Source organism: Athene cunicularia (genome assembly GCF_003259725.1).
Source record: "Athene cunicularia isolate RWA chromosome 6 unlocalized genomic scaffold, athCun1 chr6_part1, whole genome shotgun sequence".
NCBI lineage: Eukaryota > Metazoa > Chordata > Aves > Strigiformes > Strigidae > Athene > Athene cunicularia.
In genome coordinates this window covers 9370813-9389726 of record NW_020799105.1, presented here as the reverse complement: position 1 = coordinate 9389726, position 18914 = coordinate 9370813, and the positions used below count along the sequence as shown (strand labels likewise).

At 34.5% G+C, this 18914-nt stretch overlaps 1 long non-coding RNA gene across 1 annotated transcript; it reads right to left on the bottom strand.

The window, feature by feature from the left end:
* Window positions 1-1208: 1208 nt before the first annotated feature.
* Window positions 1209-4398, bottom strand: LOC113481505. The gene is made up of 2 exons (XR_003398690.1): window positions 4063-4398; window positions 1209-3524 (listed from the first exon to the last, which is right to left on the bottom strand). It is a non-coding gene; the product is annotated as an uncharacterized LOC113481505 (long non-coding RNA).
* Window positions 4399-18914: the final 14516 nt, after the last annotated feature.

The window sequence follows — 18914 nt, the reverse complement described above, 5'->3', positions numbered from 1 at the left end:
GTGTATGGGCTGAAGATGTAAGATCTTTCTTTCTCCACCCCTTCCTTTCTGTGACACTATTATAAGTTTCAGGAACACTGACTTCACAAAGGAGGGGAGGGAAAAAAAAAAAGGAAATCATGCAGGAAGGGGCTTTAAAACTAACTGCACCCATAGCATATGCTAAACATTGTACACCAACACTGTGTTTAGGGCACAGCTGTAACAAAGAAATCAAGAACAAAAGAACTGTAGTAGTTCAAGAGCCCCAGCATGAATTCATTTGTTTTTTTTAAAAAAAAAAAGTGATACTGGCAATCTCATACTTCTAATACTAGAAATCATTTAGTAGACATGGGAATAGCCTTTTGTCAAGAGCTTGTGCTTAGGTTATTTACAGTAGCTGTGAAGGCTCAATCATGCTGTGGGCAGCATAAAATCACATGCTGCATCCTAGCAGAAATATTTTCAGATGCTTACAATTTCTGGTGACTGCTCCTCACTAAAAGAAATTCCAGTTCTTCCCAATAATGTGCAATTTAACATCTGTAACAAGGCTATGTGATTATGGTTACAGCTCTAAAAGTTATGTATGTTGCATATAATTTAATTCTTCTAAAGTTAGAAATTTTAACTGTGAGGTCTGTTAGCTTACACCCATCCATTTAGGTATAAACTCTTGATTGTGAAAACCCTTCTAGAGGACCTAGACACAGAGGGAGAGCAAGCTCTACTCTGTCCCACTGAGGAACACAGGCAATGCTCCAGTATGATGGTGGTACACATATTACAGGGATACTTTTATCTGGAAAGTTTTGTCCTCACCCTTAGGGCAGCAAACAGTCTATCTAGGCTGTGTCCTTGAAATCTCCAATTTCTGTCTTTTTTACTGTTACTACAAAATAGGAACTACCCCTGACCTTTGAGTCTCTAACAACTACAAGGACTGGCAGCTACTTTTCACTTCAATAGCTCAGTAGAAGTCTCAACTTCAGATTTAAAAGTGCAAGTCTGAGGCTTTTTGTGTTTGCACGTAACAAGAAAAGTTTTATCTCTGCTTCCTATGACCCAAGTTCATTATCATAGGAAGATACTTATATTCTTCCTGCACTGCAAATTTAGCTGAAAATATTAAAGTTAACATTTTAGTGACTGGCACATCACCACAAATAAAGTTTTTTTTGTAACTGTAATACTTCTGTTAAGAATATATAAGCCAGACAGTAATGCAGCATTCTCCTTTAATAATTTATCAGCTCTACATTCTGAATGTTCACAGGAACAAAGTCTCTTGAGTAGATAAGGCCTTATCTGACTGAACACAAGTGTCTAGTCTTACCTGATTACAATGTTGTCAAAAGCAATTTTTTTAAAACACTAAGTGGAAATTACAAAATACACACTTATTTTTAGTCCCCATTACAATGATGTTTTATGGCACAAGCACATACATTTCTGACATTTATATTACACATTTTTGCTCCTTTCTTGTAATTAATGTAATAAACCCCTATGACTTCAATACACAAGACATGCATTCTGACAAAGGAAAGCATTTGCTACTAAACATTCAAAAAAACCTCCCAAAAATCCAACCTATGACTGAATAATTAAAGAGTAACTATATAGAAAGTAACTCCTGGTTTTAAAAATTCTCAGTGCAATGAACAATGTGGGCTTCTGCTGCCAGTCCCACCAAAAGGCGGCAGTAGACTTAAGGAAGACTTACAGGTGTTAAAACTGCAAACATGAGATTCAGTATATAATGTTCATACTCATCAATGCAAGTCAGTTAAACTGTTATCATACCTATGAGCTGGAACCTGCATTATAAAGCTGTTTAGAAATACTACTTGCTTCTCTTTGGACATGTGAATTTACTAACCTGAAACAAGAGATGACATCCGCAGAACAACCCATTAAACCTCTTTTTTAAAAGAAAGTATGTATTTTCCATATTCTGTGGATTATTTAAAAGACCACTGTAAGACTATGTATTCTGTAAGATTTTCTTCATGCTAATCAGTTATTTATTACTAGGAGATTTACAGCCCTAAGAATGCCCACTTACAGTTTATTCCACAGATATAACATATAGTTAGAATCTTCCTATAACAACATGGCACACTGGCTTATTTCTTGTGGTACTGAAAAGATGTGTTACAGTCTTGCTACTTTTTGCAGCCAAAAAGATTAATTTCCTAGTTTTCATTCCTTATCTAGATGATTGTTGTAGGTCCCTTCCAACTGAAATATTCTAGTCATCTTATCTTATTCCATGAGAGGTAAGCAACAGTAACTTTGTTTTAAACATCGTAATTTAACTAAAGGATACTTATTCATGACTGATCAAATAAATTAAGTAGACCCACAAAACCAAAATATTTGGATATGGATGAAAATACACATCAAGACAAAATTCTTTGTTGGGAATTTCTGAAAAAACTAGTGCTGGTTTGATATACACCTTCAATTACTAACTGCAAAATGCAGTTATGGCATCCGGATATGGTATCTGGTAAGGGAAAAAAAAAAAAATTACAGCTGTAACTGCAACTTGGAAGGATTACTTAAGAGAAAAAAAAATTGTTCATAACTTTATCAATAAATGTTTTCTATTTAAAATCTTTTCATGTATAAAACATGCTCTACTATATGTGAAATGCTTGTAGTTTAAATTAAGCATTTTACAATTACCTTTTATGAACTCAATCTGGTAACCAAGCTCTCGTATAGGATTATTTTCTCCTTCAACACTTTTTTCTACACATCTTCAGATATCTAGGTATTTTTATCATATTTAAGAAAACAAATGTATGTAAAGCGTTAGACTTTTTCAGAAAATTAAAATAGACAATTAATTAGAAGTAACAAAGTCATTGTATGTGTATTGACACATTGGCACAGTTATACTATGGATGTTTAATACTTGAGCCCATCAGACTGGGTACTTCTAAACCTTACCCTCCTTTCAGTTTGACCTACAGGTTTATTAATGGGACTCCACAGCAGAAGTGCAGATGATGCATCTGCCAGCACAACATTGTGGAAAGGTTTTGCCAAATGGTGTTCTGCTTTACCCTTTTCTACAGAGGTCAACTATACACACATGTGCATTCCAACCACCTATCAACTATGTTACTCCGAGAAGAGTTTTCTAGTCAGTTTGTTTGTTTTTGAAACACTGACAACAGTAATGCTTTGCTAAGTGTTGCAATATGTTTAGATGCATAGATGTTGCAGGAGGGTAAATGGCACTCCAGATGGCATCACTGCAGATCTCCAGAGATGGAAAAATTCTTCAGAAATGCCACAGAAACTGAGTTTCCAGAGAAAGTGCTGTTATTTTGGAGAGCAGTTCTATGCTTCTGGCCTTGCATTGTATCTTGTTGCTCATATCTTAGTGCATGTTCACTGTGGCACAATAAGGACAATCTCCAAGGACTTGGATATTCCATACCCTTCTAGCAGAGATTATGAATACCCAGAAGACTATCTTCATTGACAGATGAAGGAGTGGGTGTGTATCCATGCATCTAAAAGTGCTGAATGACAGATGTGAAAATGGATAAGATCCTACTGGGAAACAGGTTCTCTACTACCAGAAGAGTCCCTATCAGACTTCCTATACCCAGGTTCAGATTATGTGCTCCAAATGGATCCTCCCTCCACACAGTAATGGCTGTAAATCTGTTTTGAGAATTTCTTGTAAAGTCTCCTAAGAATTAGGAGAACTAATTGTTAAAAAGGTAGCAAGCATGCAGCACATACCACCTAGAAGACACCACAACAGCTAAAACAATAATTTTCTCCACTTCCTTGATCAATTAGACTGTGAGAGCACAAAAGTAGCGTGGAAGCACTTCCATCACCATGCTCTCTAAGTATGCTGCCTGTTTTGTTTCCAGAAGCTAGTCCCTGTTTATATATATTCCTGTTTATACTTATGTTAGTACGTGCATTTTTTTTTATATTTAACAGGAAACTATTCTGCCTCCCTGCTGATTTAATTCCATATTCTTACATTCTCCCCATTGACAAAGCAGGCAGCATTCTGGAGGGGATAAAAATGTATCAAGCTACCTGTAACGTAATCCCTTGCAATACATATCTATTAAGAGATTCCAAGAGTGTTAGTGCAAATGCCATTTTTTGCCCTGTATCAACATAAAGTATCAGCAATGATGTATACTTCAGTGGAAAAGAAGCTTCCTTCCATACTTGCACTAAGACTACAGAACAGATTTAAAGCAATGTTTTCTTCTGAAACCTTTTACAAATGGTTCTCTTCACTTTGAAAAACAGTACAGGACATCTCTGAATAGAGACTCTTTCATATGTCAAAAGAATAATTATAGCACAAATTACAGCTCTCGAATACTACTGTATGTTAAAAAAATAGGATTAAAGGCACCAACTCACATACAACTGACTAGTGACTGTACTGGCAGACTGAAAAAGTTGGTATTGCTTAAAGAAGAATCTAAAAAGCAAACAGTAGAGGGGTGCAAACTAATAGGACAGACAGGATAAAATCGGTGTTCTTATTCATCCCTCCATCACTTAATGAAAGAAAAACAAGGAACATTTAGTGGAACTGAAAGGCAATATATTTAAATACAAAATCAACTAGAACAAATTATCACAGCTTTCAATGAGGGCAAGAGCTTTAGCAGGATTTTCAAGAGATTAGCATTTACATAGCTGATTAAATCATTCAGGATTTAAGCCAAATACTAATGGAGGTAAGGAAGAAATATCTCTTAATGCAAATTAGTCAATAAGTGTCTATGACAGGATTTCTTACACCTTCCACTTAGCAGATCTGACTAAATGCAGAAAACAGAGGACTTTCCTAGACTTGATACAGTAAAGCAGTTACTTTTCAATAAATCTTTGTGCTATAATATATTGTCTATTTGATTCTGCTAAGCATTTTATATGCTGTATGCTTTTCTTAGGCACAGAAGTAAAAATGTGCGAACTTTTATTGAAGACTTGCTTCTAAAACAGACATTCCCAAAAGCACCCATGCTTTTTTCCCCAAAATACTGAAAATATTTACAAGAGTACTGCATGTTGTTCTTGTTTCCCACAGCCAAACTGATGCAATACATATGCAAAAGTGTAAACTGTTTACCAGAAATTCTGTCCCCTCTCTGTAATATTTTCTCTCTCCTAGGTACAAAAATATGTGTGTTTTTAGGAGAATCCTTTTCTTCTTCTGCCCCACACATTTCCTCTAGAGCTCTCTGAGGAAAGAGATGCCAGGGTTTGCATAACTCATCTTGAAAGGTCTCCTGGAGCTGTATTATTAATGGTTATTTCCATACACAGATTTGCCTATCAGCAAATCATGTCATTTGCATTTAGCTAGCAATTAAAGATTTTACTTTTTTCCTTTCTGTAAAGCAAATAATTATTCTCCGAAAATGTAAATGAATTTGCAACAGATTGTTTCAGTAATCTCCCACCTCATTTATTATTTATTATGCAATTTTTACTTCTGATATCCCCTAAATATTAAGATAATTTTTATCCAGTGTTTCATCCATGAGGTATTAAAGATACCAGTCAAGAAAAAAGGAACTACAAAAATAAAAATGTATGTAAATAGAGTATGCACATAATAAATAATACTGAATGAACCACAATACATACTATTTTAAAACTATGTATAGGAATTACGACAAAAATTACACTCTACTGGATTAACTTCCATAGCCACTACCAGCAAGTTATCAATTACAGTGTTAAAGTGTGAGTCAAAGACTAATTCCACAAGTTCTCTTTTTTTTTTAAACTGGATGCTAAAAAATAAATTCATACTTCTTTGAGTTAGAATAAACATCCAATAGCTCTTGTGGCAGATTCAGCACCTTTAACACAATTCATTACTTAAACTCTTCTTCCTTGGTTGTTAAAACCACAAGTTATTATTTCTTCTGTTTGGAAATTGTGCTTTAGGTTTCTTTTAAAAATACCTGCTCTTTGAAGAACTGTTTATTTTTAGTGTCCTATAAACTAAAACATACAAATTACTTTGATTTGTAATTTCAAAGCCTGACTACAAACAAAAATCATGTAGGTAAATACCACCATGTGCTCCAAGGCATTAATCCATCCTATTTTGCAATTCTTAATGAATAAACATACCTACTAATATGATAATCAATTTAAATTATTTTTAACTATTGTCAGTGGATGATAGCTGAGGTTTGATTGTTACAACAATGGTTAAAAATTGTCTTATCTTTAAAATTTTGTCCATCACACACTTCTGTAGTAAATAGCTGTCTTATTCAAGGTGTATCCAAGTAAAACCTGTGCTATAATCACATGGAAGTATTTCTGCTCACAGGTCTGCATTACATAAAATTACTTTAATACAGTATAAGAGATGGTATTGAAGATATTATCATATCTAATGATATCGTATCTAATTATCATATTTAAGGTATATCATATGACATAAAAGGAAATAATAATTGTTTATATCTTCCTCAAAGGATTCCACTAAGTTCTCGAAAAGGACACCAACACTTGAAGAGAAAAACAGTAGTGGATTTCTCCCAGGACACATTCTCTGTCAAATTCTCTTAAGAAACAAGTCTTTTGCTAGCCTTCTAGTCTCAGAGAAGAGAAATCTTGTAATGATGCACTTAAACATTAAAATCTAAGGATCTTTTAAAATGAAATAGACTTTGTAGTGTCAAGTTTACAGTTGGACTTGATGATCTTAAGGCTCTTTTCTAACCTAAATGATTCTGTGACTCTATTCTATGATGTTAAGATCTTCAATAGTCTGCAATTCACTTTCCACAATTCTATTCAAACTGATAAAGGTAATTTAAATAAAAGGAAACTGTAAAATAGCTGATTAAAAATTTTATTGCCAACAGCTATATTCTAAATATTCCTTAATTCACTCTTTTCTCTCAAACTTCCTACTGTGTATGTTCTCATGATAGGCATCAGCTATAGCTGAATGCAGAGTCTAGAGCTTGAACAAGATAATCCAAATATTGTGACTGAACTTCCTATTCTCTGCTCTGTATTACTCAGACTTCATTTCAGTTTCTCCTTCAGGGTAACAACCTAACCCAGGTTGCTGTCAAGACAGAAAGCATCAAGACAAAAGTCTTGACAAGGGGTCTAGAGCTCAAAGAGAAAAAAGATCAAAACTTTAAAATATTATAGAAGCAGAGATGTCAGGTTCTGGTTTCACAGGTAAAGCAGCCCTTTTCTTTAAACATACTAATGTTTTTCTGCCATCTGCTGACCTTTCAGGTCCCTCTGTTACCTAGCAGTTTACTCATAAGATATTCAATGGATGAGTAGGCAACTCATCTAGCTGCTTCTTCTGCCATCTGCACATGCAATTACACATCTTTGAAGTTACTAGAATTTTAAAAATCCAGAGCTCTTCAAGTAAGCATCCAATGAATAGCCCTGTGCACAGCTGTCAGTGATAGTGCAGCATGTGTGGATACATATGCTTACAAGAAAGGTCTAAAATAATTTTATAATGCCTGTAATGATAATAACAGAAAGTAGTTACTCAGGAAATTATTTGCAAAAGGTCACCATGCTACAAAGGGTTTGAGAACTGAGATAACAGATACCTTATATTATCAGCATATTTTATGTCTGTTGTTTATACCTCATTATCAATATTTGTGTCAGTTGTTTATACCAATCATTATCACAGGCTTTATTTCCATTTAAGTTTACTGTATGGCTTGGGACTCCACACCATTTTTTTCTGGCCCCAAAGGGCAACAAGAAAAAAACAAATGCTGGCAAGAAACTCTACAAAACATCTCCATTAAAATGGACCTTAACAGCTAATAACTCGCAGAATACACCCATCCTCTGCATGAAACAGTTTAAGAAACAAGAATTTAATTGCTAATCTTGGCATAAAAACAGAGTATTATGAAAATATATATGACTAAAAAAATCCCTAATTTACGAATTTAATGAACTGGGAAGTTTCAGAAATATTTGGAAGAAAAATTTACAAGAAAGCTTGCATTCTAGAGACAAACTGATAAATACAGAGAGTGGTACCAACTGCCTATCAGTGTCTGCACAACAAGAGCATATCCAACATGGGGTCCTACACTAGCAGATACTTCCACACCAAAAAACAATTCCAGGAAGCTGAATCTTGAGAAATTTAAACTGGATGCACATGACAAAAATAAAACATTGTGAATAACTAATTATTAGGGACAACTTTTCTAGAGGTGTAAGAGACATTCCATCATGATATCCAATTCTTAAAATGACTAGCTGAAAGAAGAGATATAAGACTTTTTAATGAAGGAAAAGACAGAACTTGGTATCTGTTGGCTTGTTGAAAAAAATTAACTCAGAATTTCAACAGGGGGAAAAAAAAAAGCCAAGTCGTTGGGAAATTTCTAATTGTAGCTGAAAAGTTTATCACCTCAGAGAACCCAGAATTTTTCCAAACCCAGAAACATTTAAATGGAATAAGGTCCATACTACTTTAGTGTTGCTGCCTTTGCTGATTCTTACTCTGCCTCAGAGCTTCATCTCATGATAAATTGTGGCAGCTCATTGTGAGTGCTTACAATGTTTCAAGGTGTATACAGTCCCATCCATAAAGAATGTGTGAGAAGTCTTTCAGTCTACAAAAATAAGCATGCTAGGTGCAGTATCTAATCAAAATTTAAGTACTCAACTACATTTTAAAGCTTTTAGTCAGAGCTTCACTTCAAGGACATGTAAATTGAGGGAAAAATAGTTTATTTTGTTCAAAGTATCACAGTATCTAGCCCTAATACTTATGAGTAAAATTTTGCAAGCTATAATAAATTTCTTATTGGATTTGGATCACATAATTTGTACCATTAACTAATATATCTAATATGCTTCTAATTACCGTTAATCCAAATGTGCTGAAAGTATACATAGATAGATAGCATATATAGATATGAATCAGCACCTAAACTGATAATGAATTCTCTGCTACATAAGCATATAAAGGAACAGGAAAGTTGAGTTCAGAAAATACAAAAAAAGTCAGATATTAATAAAATTTGTCACATATAAGTCAAAACAAAGGCTGTATCTGAAATACTAAATCCCTGAAATACTGTATGTGTTACTTCGCTCTAAACAGGTACTTGAAAATAGCAGGTTTAACTACCTGAAGTTGTAAATTGCAACAGCTGGAAACATTTACACTTTTTAATATCTTCTTCAGTAACAAAGTTAAATTATTCTTGCAGCTGTTCAAGACAATTATTTTGCAATAGCTTGTTCCTTGTATCCTGCATACCATGAGAGAATGCAAGAGCAAGGCTGGAGGAGGATTTTACAAATTATTTCAAAATAACTTTTTTTAAATTAACCTTTACAGCCTTTGCATAAATTTTCTCAAGACTTCTGATAATATATCTTTCTGACTAGCACCAATATCATAAGCATATGCTAGTTTGTGGCTTATCTGAGCAGAAATTATTTATCAGGCCAAACTGTAATATCTTTTGGTTGTAAACAAGCCTATATTTTTTTTTACTGGAGTGAACTTTTGAAAGTGAAAGAATACATTAATGCTTATTCTACTTCCCTTGTTGTACTTGAAAACGTACATAAACATTTTTTCTGCATCACAAAAAATCATCTAAGAAGTGACTAACTGCCCTTTTCTAGTGAGTAGTACTGTAAATTGTCTTGCAAAACAATTTAATTTTTCACTGGATTATCAGATACCTACTATCCCCATTGCAATTACTAGATGCACCAGATGTAGAGAGCACAAGCAGATGAACCATAGAAGATATGCAGCACAAATCAACACACTGCCCACACATCAGAATTGCAGCCTGTATTCTCTAGAGTTAATCTGCATACATGCAATAAACCTAATACGTCCAGAACATCCCAGAGTTACTGAGCATGCACATGTGTACACCCTGGAAAGGACAGGACCTTTATCCCAGTCTCAGAAGTGATCTTTATGTAACTGCAGCAAGAGATACAGCTTTCTTAATTTGGTTTTATTATTTTGGTACAAGACCTAATCTCAGGCAACAGTTCTGCACTGGGGTTTTAAATAACTGTGATAACTACTTAAGTTTGTTCTGATTCTTTGCTTTTATCTAGTAAACATTTTAAAAAAACATAATTAGCCTTAACTCAGTCCCTGCTATTTGTAATCTTGAAGCCAAAGAACTTGCATAAAAAATATTATCTACAAGTACCCCATCTCCTAACAAGTACAGCCAATATGTATTTTCTTCTAGAAATCATGTAAAAATGAGCTATCAAAATCTGCTAAATATTACCATAATCAATTCCATCATATATGAATACCCAGGATATTTGCAATCAAGCTCAACTGCTTTGGCCCATTCAATAAGTTAATGTGTAACTGAGACATCAAATTCCAGTGGCTATTTTTGCATTTATACTTCTTGGCACATTATAAATAAAAACATCTAGCATTAACTGCAGAATATTTAAAGGAACAAATGTTTATTGCATCAGAAATTTCTTACCTCATGTATGATTTTTAGAACGCATTTCCAATTCTGACAGATTAATCAGGTTATCTGATTTAGTATTCTAATCAAATAGGAAGTACTAAGAAACCCTAAACCATCATACAAACATTTCCCACAGTTCTGAGCATGAAATCCTAATAGATGATAGTCCTGAAAAAAAATATACAATTCATTACCACCTGCATCAAGCAGAATTTATCAGCTGAGAAAAAGGTGCTACAGAAAAGCACTTCCTTCATCAGCTGCCCATAATAAAGCAAGAACGAGTTTGCCTGACATCAAAGGATGTAGTTTCTCTTTTTCATCTAGAAAGGTACAATTAAGTCAAAATTTGTTGACAGAAGAGAAAGACAAAATTGTGTGTGTATATATTTTTTATAAAAATATATTTGAAAGGTCACCCTCCTCTCCTCCAAATGAAGCAAAACTTCCACTTAATTAAGTGACCATAGCAACTACATGGCTTTCAAACAAAATTTACCCTTTGCTACTTCACAGGCATAGTACCTCACCTGCATTTTAACATATGAATGGCTGATAAGCATGTGCTTAACTATTTTCCTGAAGGAGGATGCTTTCTTGAATTTAGAGTTAATGGAGGGGAAAAATTCAATTCTCTAATACCTCCAGAAAGTATATAATTCACAAACAACCACTTAACAAGTAGAGGTCAGTATTGGCAGCCTGTTAGATCAAAGTTCAGAGAGGATTTTTGGGGGGGGAAAATACTTATCCCTTGGTGTCTCCTTTCAGGATAAAGATGGTGGTGTTCAGAACCCAACCCAGACTTCATTTGCTTCTTTTAAGCTATCACCTGCTATAGCTGGAACAAAACTTACTACAGAGGATACTTCTACTACGAAGCATGCTACTTTCACTTAAAAGAATTTTCTTAAAAACTTTAAGAAAAATTTAGTTATATCCGTAATCCTTATAGGTCTCCCTAAGAATCCCTAGGGGAAAAAGCAGTCTTAACAAACAGAGACTACTACAGAACTCTACGAGGCAAGGGAAATTACTTGGACTGAAACCTATTATACAAATCTTGAAATTACTTCTCATAGATGGAAGCTTTCATAAAAACTCTGCTGCAGGAGAGACCCAGGTCATTAAGTCCAATACCTTATTATCATAAGCAAACATGTCATATAAACCATTTCATCAAATTGCTCTGAAACTTGGGTCTGACAAGATTTAAAGCTTGCAAGTTGTGCCTATGAACTTAAACATACTCATGGACATTTGTTCTTATACCAATGCTGTCTTTTAATTTAAATCAGTCTTTCCTTTTCCAGGTTTCTCCTCCTGCACCACTTAAATAAAGCAACTACAGAAGAGCTGCACAGCTATTCCCCCATCACATGTGTAGGAGCATGTGCTTCAATAAGCAATGCTAAAGATGGGAAGGGGAAGTTGCAGCCACCTCAACCTCCTCAGCAAATTCCTCTCTGACCACAACTGCTCCCAGGATCTCGTTTCTGCTTAGAAGAGTTGTCTGTTCTCACAACCAGCAATTCCCAGCATTCTGATAAACCAGTTCTGTTCTGTGCTCATCTTTCTTAAACACAGAGCTGGAATTGTACACATTATTCCAAAAGGGTTCTCAAATGGTGTCTCTTATAATGGAGAAAAGGGGAAATGAAAAGTGCCTCATCTACCCTGCTACAAATTAAGACACTTGGGAGGAGAAAAATACTCTCTGTCCTGAACAAACAAGAGAAACCACAGATTGTCTGTAATACTGATAGAATGAACTAAAGAAAAGGAGTTTCCAAGCAAAATCCTTACACTGATACAAATTAGTGGTCTAACAATCTAACTGTTCCTAACATAGGGCTGGATAACATTTAATATTCCTTCACATAATTCCTTTGTGTTTGTTTCAGAAGTTTGTAAAAAGTAATTCAAAGAAGGCTACACACATCTCAGAAATGAATCCATGAAGTCTTTCCAGATTACAAAGCAATCCAAAACTGAAGTGATTTGTAGGAATACACGCAAGCTAATTTAACATAATTCCATTGGATACTTACAAAAATGTAGCCCTATTAACTTGGGCTTCAGCATATCTATAGAAGGACAGTCACCTAGTAAATACTAAGGTAGGTAATATTCATGGAATTCTATACTGCAAAGTATATTGCTTTCAATACTAGGGATATAAGGTTCAAAATTAGTTTAATAGGCCTATCTATGCTGCAGATCATATCTTTAAATTATGACATAAGCAAACACAATGAATTTGCACAACATGCCTATTAGTAACATAACACCCCCTGTGTCTCAATTTTTATGTTTAACTTGCAGATCACAGCTGAACTCTTTCAATACATCTTGGTTTTTAACATCATTATTAGTAAGGGCTAAGAATTCTGGTCCACCCTTTCTGATTACAATTTTCATAGCATCTGGGCACAACCTTTCACGTGACTATTCCGTAACACCTCCTTAATAAAGTAGCAGTAAACCATTTCAATACAAAAGAGCAGAAAGATGTACCAGCAACAGCATTAGCCACTTTTACTCTGGCATTACAGTTATTTGACCTCTAAATTCTTTTCAAAGTCACCGTCTAGAGCACAGTTATATTTTATAAATGCACCCACACACACACATTTTTTAAGCATTAATGACTTTTTAATGGATGAAAATGCATTTTCATAACTAAGTCATGAAAAGATCTGCACCATTATGTATGAGTGCCATTACCCAGCAGCAAATTTTTCTCAGCAATTTTAGATCACTTTAGATGACTGAGGAATAAAAACCTGAAATTTCAAATTATTGAAAAATATTCAGGCTTATTATGGATTTCATTGAGTGCTTCTGTGTGATAACAACATATCCATTTAGTGACAGTTATTTTAAGGTCTACTTTTTATTCAAATCTTAATACATTTAATGTATGATTACTGATACCGTACATCTGTTATGAACTACTATGTGATACTAACACACTAGTATTCTTAAAATATATTTGATTAAATATTATTAACTAGGTTTGTAATTTAAGTGATATTTTTAAAGTTTTATATCAGTTGAACTAATCACACTCCTGTAATTCAGTTATTGATAGAATCTCTTATGTTCTCAATTCTTGAGGACAGATATCAGCCTCCTACTGGCAACAGTATTTCTCTGAATCTTAAAAGAGAGTTATATCAAGACCATGCATGGAAGAGATATTACAAAGTAAATTAGATAACTGTAACTTAACATTCAGATCAATTTGGTAGCTAAATGATTAATATCTCATGAAAATCAGATATCACTTTAAAAATGAACTGTAAGGAAGACACTGATGTGCTGGAGACTTGCTTTCCATTTAAAAGTATTTTTATAAAATACTTGTAGCTTATGACCTTTGTTTCTTCTCCCCTCTTCACATCTTTTGTTGTAGAAAATGTAAGGGCAGAACAAACTACCAAGTACAAGAAATTACAGGAATACTCTGTCATGATATTTCTTTTTGCCCACACATTTCTGTATAATCACAGAATCACATAAACCACACACTTTAGGATGGTTCTGGAATGTATCCAAACATTCCTTTCACTATTCATTCATCACTTGATGGACAAATGAACCTCTTCTATAACAGAAGTAATAGTTGAAAGTTACACAGGGTTTTACTTCCTTTTCATTAAACATGATACTGTACACTGACTGCAAAGAGTACCTAAAATGGTGTTTTTCTAAATTACTAGTTAATCTCTATGATTTATAAAGATTCCCTGGTCTGTAACATGTGATAACAATAAAGTACACATTAACTTAAGTTCTGCTCTGAAGATTCTTAAGATTTACCCAAAATCCTTTACATTAGATGATTACTTTGTATACTACCAGAACTTAATTCCAGAAGATGCAGAAAAAACGAACAAGAGGATAAACTCTAAAAGTCCTCTTTACCAATACAGAAAGGCATAAATCCTGAACTAGAGTTAATTTCCACTCTGTGCTCAAGCATGCGGTTTATAATCCACAGAAGCTATAGAGGAAGTGAAAGGAGGGGATTTAGTCAGGAAACAGAAACAAACAGCCGAAGGATGGATGGATGGATGGATGGATGGATGGATGGATGGATGGATGGATGGATGAACAGTGTCTGAGCAGCAGGAAAGAGTCAACTGGAAACTGCTGAAGACCGAAATTATAAGTAGGCCTAACTAGAAGCCCAGGAGATTTTGCATGAACATGCAAACTAAAATGGAGTCACAGTGCAGCTACAGCAGGACCAGGACATCTAATTGCCCCAGTAAGTGCTACAGACTTACTTCAGTTACTGACACAACACAAGTGAGTAATCATTCATATACTTTTTTTCATAATAAATTTGATAATACACCTAAATATCTATACAAGTTTCCTTACTGATCTCAGTAAAATAAATATTTATATATCCTAAGGAAAACTTGTTCTTCCAGATGTTACAGAGTGGTATCATTAAGTATACAGTGATGTATAGAAATGTCACTCTTAAATGCACATCACGCATGCTACATCAGATTTTCCAGCTAACAGCAGGGCCATTTTGTGTCTTATGACACAGCATAAGGGGCAGCGTAGCTGCAAAAGAAAAAATAAAAACCATAACACATTAGACGACTGGTCTATCTATGCACTATCCAGTCTCCAGTAAAAATAATAAAATAAAATCACTTTCAGAACAAGTGATACTTTAAGTACTCTTCCACCATTAAGAAGGCCTGTATTTCGCATACCTGTTAAAATTTAGTACCTTTATGTATAGCAGTTCCTAAAAGATTTCTTCCCTTAGTTTATGAAGTCCTCTTTTGAACCTGTATAAATTTTTAGCCCTAACAATATTCTAGAATATGGTCTTGTACTCCAGGAAGGGCTCCCTCCTTATGTTTGGTATTAACTTGGCCCTGGCAGTTCATCTGACAGTGCCTGACAAACCTTTTCATCTGCATTCAGTTAATGATTTGACATTCATCATGTTCTTTCCCCTTGCTTCTAAGCCATCTCCTTTCCAGGATACTGGCACATTCAACTGTAATTCCTTATATAAGATCGTACCTTTAAATTCATCTCACTGTCTTTCATTTTTGAAGAAATTTCTCCATCTTTGAAATGGGGGGCAGAACCGCAATACTATTTGACAAGGTGGGGCAGTCAAGGTTTCTGAAGTGGCATAACAATATCCTATTCCCTATTCCATTCCTAGTAATTCATAGCACTCATTTCTGACCACCACTGAGCACTGACCTGATATTGTCACATCTAATGTAACTGTGAAGTTTCAAAACTCGAGAAACATTTACTCAGTGAGAAGCTATTACTGTGCACAAGGAGCTTGAATTGTTTCCTCTAGCCATCTGCCATTTTCTTGTTCAGTCATGCAAATCTTTTGCAATCTTCACATTTGTTTTTTGACTTTTATCTCTCTGCATATCTTAGGACTGTAAACAAACTTTGCTTCATGTTCTTATACACCTCCTCACCAGTCACTGAAATATTCCCTAGCTTGCACTCTCCAGCTGTAACAGTAATCATGGGAACCTACCTTCCTACTTTTTCCAAATTTCAAATTCATCTGATGGAAAAAAGTTCCGAAGAAAAGAAACATTTCTTCTCAATACCCATATCAACTGCTTTTACTAGAAGTGATACATCTGTACTCCAAGTAATTTAAAACACATGCACCTGAAACTACAGAAATCTGAACAAGTGGTAACACTTCAGAGACCATTTGCAAAGACAGTTTCGCATCTGTCATAAGCACCTACAGATGCTCATGCAAATAATTTATTGTACAATGAACATGCATTTCATAGATCTGTGCTTATTGAGTGCATATTTCTGATATACATACTTGAAAGATTGTTTCCATGCCAGAACACTTCTTTGCAAACTCACATGTTATCTGTTGTATAGCTGTGTATGTCTGAAATGTACCATTTGATCAAGAAATTACTTTTTTTGGGTGGATGAATATTTTATCATTTCATACTGAGCAAATTATCAGCATCAAGCAATAAATTAAAACAAACAATCCATTACATTATGAGGTACAATAACTAAGCAAAATGGTCAGACAACTGTGGAAGTTCCTCCTCCTCCCTCCCCTCTTTCTTTACTGGGGAAAAAAGTTATACTATACCATACATACAGTAAATGCTTGTAAAATGAAAAGAGAGATACATGGAGAAGGTCACACAAAGTTTAGCAATTTCATAAAGGATTATATTTTATTTTAAATTAAGCAAAGAAAACTTGCAATCTTTTATAACCCTTTGGTGGTTTTAGCCATAAATATTTATTAAAAACAGACTGAAAATGTACATACTGTCTTAAAAGAAAAATTGAAGCTGAAAGTAGTATATTCTAGATATGGTAAACTTGATTATTTTCAAAATTATATTACCTTATTTGCCCATTTGTGGTGATCTAGACTTTTTCTGCTTACTCTGCTTCTTCCCAAATTTTCTCCCATTTTTTGTAGCACTCAGTGCTTTAACCTGGAATAAAAATACTATGAAGTAACTGACAAGAAGACTCTACAGAACTCTAACTTGAAGCACATTACTTAATTCAAGTAAAACTTAGTATTTCTTTACCTTCAGTTTTAACTTTTTTCTTAAGGTTTAATATATATTTGGTCAGGTTTTGTTAGACCATTGACCTTGAAAAATTACTTTCATTTAAGACAGCTGTAAAACAACTGACCACGTATGCCATATTGACTTGTCAACAAAAAAAAAAATATCTAAAATTATATTTAAATGCAGTCATAGTAGGGGCTAGATAGTACAGTAAATACATCTTTACCAGTTTTTAACTGCCAAACACAAATCTAACCATGACAGTGTGGAACTCAGTGCAGTGGAGTATTTCTCCTGCTGTGATTTTGGTTTGGTAGACACTGTCTGATAAATAACTGTAAGAAAAGGAAAGGAGCAACTCCTCACCACATTCACACAAAATTCAGCGCAACATCAGAAAGTATTAGAAAAATTACCTCAGCCAATTTCTGACTTATGAATTCAAACTATTTAAAGCTTAAACCTTCTTTACAAAATTCCTCCTCTGTTTAATAACTTAAAAACCACCCTGTCCACATGGCATCAATTATTCTCTATTCCTGTACACTACTTACAAAATACTCAGAGAGAGAAATACATGACTGCGGGGATGATCAGTTGGTTTCAAGCACTAGCCAGAAAGGTATTTTTCATTACAACCTGCTAGTTCCCTAACTAAACAAGGAGATACCATTCAAAGTGGATAAATTAACATGTGATTTTCATGCATCTGAAATAACCATTCACTTAAAGGAAAGCAGGATTGATATCACCAAAACTCCTCCCCAGTTCAAATTCTATGGTGTACACATCAGATTTAAATAATAAATACACAGTTTACAATTTTCAAATATCTTACAAGCACTGCCTGTTAATTGGCAAGACCAGTATAAATATCTCCAACACAGTTTTGAAATTGAGGTTTGATGAGACTTAAGTACTTTTTATATAAACTAATACTGAACAACCACAGATACTGAGATTACACTTTTCAAATACTTTCATACAGAAGTTAGACTACAGCAGCAGAACAATACATCCTCAAGCTTATTATATACACAAAACTGATGCTAGGTGACTTAAGATGAGAAAACACTGAAGATGAGTATCTCAATTTTTTAATTTAAACCAATATTTTATTCTCTGCTTTCACACTGAAGATATATGCAGTGTTATGAATGTTTCCCTGCCTCGCCTCAAGTTTTTTCCAGTTCCCTCTGGTCAATGTTACATCTCAAGAATCCTTGAAACACAAAAGTACACTCAGAAATGCAAAATAATTAGCCCTTTTTAAACAATGATGTGTACTAAATCAATGCATACTTAAAGCAGTAGTTGATTTTACATCCTTTCCAAGCAAGCACTACTGGCCTCTGTACACACGTACTCAGGACTGCTGGAAACAGGGTACGGAAATAAATCAGTTGGTTTGTCTGCAACAGCTGCATGTGTGACATACAAATCACTTCAAAGTGGCATGCCTGTACAGCTTGTAATCCTGCTTGTATAAATAATACAACTTATTTGTATTTATATCTCTTGAGATACAAACTTAACTCAAAGAGTATCTCCACTGAGGCACATCTGTTCATAGAATCACAGAATATCTTCAGTTGGAAGGGGCCCAGAGGATCAAGTCCAACTCCCCGCTCCTCAGAGGACTAACTAATCTAAGTCACATGACTAAGAGCATCATGTTCATCATGCTTCATGGCAGCTTCCTTCTGTATGTGGTAATAAACCTTGTGTCCACCCTTAATTTTCCAGTCACTGTACTTGACACTGTTCAGGTAGGTACAAAGTTGAAGCTGAGGTGATGGGGTGGGAGAGAGAAACATGGATTTCTCAT